This window comes from Aplysia californica, unplaced genomic scaffold (assembly GCF_000002075.1).
Source record: "Aplysia californica isolate F4 #8 unplaced genomic scaffold, AplCal3.0 scaffold00931, whole genome shotgun sequence".
Lineage (NCBI taxonomy): Eukaryota > Metazoa > Mollusca > Gastropoda > Aplysiida > Aplysiidae > Aplysia > Aplysia californica.
In genome coordinates this window covers 102,345-103,386 of record NW_004798201.1, presented here as the reverse complement: position 1 = coordinate 103,386, position 1,042 = coordinate 102,345, and positions in this window count along the sequence as shown.

Genomic DNA, 1,042 nt, shown 5'->3' with positions numbered 1-1,042 from the left:
TTATTCTTATTCTGATTATTATTTTATTCTACGTTCCGTTTGACAGAGTGTGGCATCCAGAAATCATTGTGCCCAACGCCATAGAGGACGACATATCCGTGAAGATTCATCGGGATGTAAACCTGCACTCCGACGGTCGTGTAGCTGTTTGGATGCCTCTCTCGCTTCGCACAAGCTGCAGGTAAAGAGAAGGAAAATTGTGAAATGGTATATCAACACTATTAGGTCTGCCCACGTCGTTTTATGCAAGAAAAATTCTGAAATTATGCAAAATGAGCTAAAAATGTGAAATTATGCGATTCTGTTAATTTTTACCAAGAATGATAAAGGAAAATATTCAGAAATTAGGCATAAATTATCACACATCCCATATAAAACGATCGGACTAAACTAATGTACAAATTGTTATTTGGCTTAGGACTTGTTGGTTTTGTGTTGGGCACGAACCCTTTGGGCATCGAGTCTTCTAAATTTTGGACATAATTATCTGTCAATTCATCCCAAAAGTCACAGAGAAGAGAGTTGCAAACAAAAGGTCGGAATTGGGAGCAAAGTCGGGTTTCTTCAGCTGCTGCTTATTGGGACTTCACATACCTGTGGGATTCATATAATAGGGGCTATTTACAGGTAACCACTCCAACGTTAATATGGATTGGTCTTCCAAGAATTGTCTATTGTACTGGCATTAGTCCTGTGAGAAAGTGCTTTGCTATGCGCGGAGATGTCTATTTGAATGAGACAATAGCGAAAATAAGGGTAACACGTGACGTTCCGGCACTTGCACGATATAGTCCGTTAAACCAAGCACCCGATGATTCTCACGACGTCGGTTTTGTTCATTCCACCCCAGATCACCCAAACCATGACAACCCCCTAGGGCAGTGCCACTGACTGAAGTGTCTTTAGGCCATTCCCAAAGGGGGGACATTTCTTGTTCAAGCACAGTAGAATTGTAAATGGGCTGATTCATGTCACGCTCATAACTGTGCCTGATCTACAACAGGGAACTGCTGCTTTTTCTTTCCTGATCCTTACTATTGTC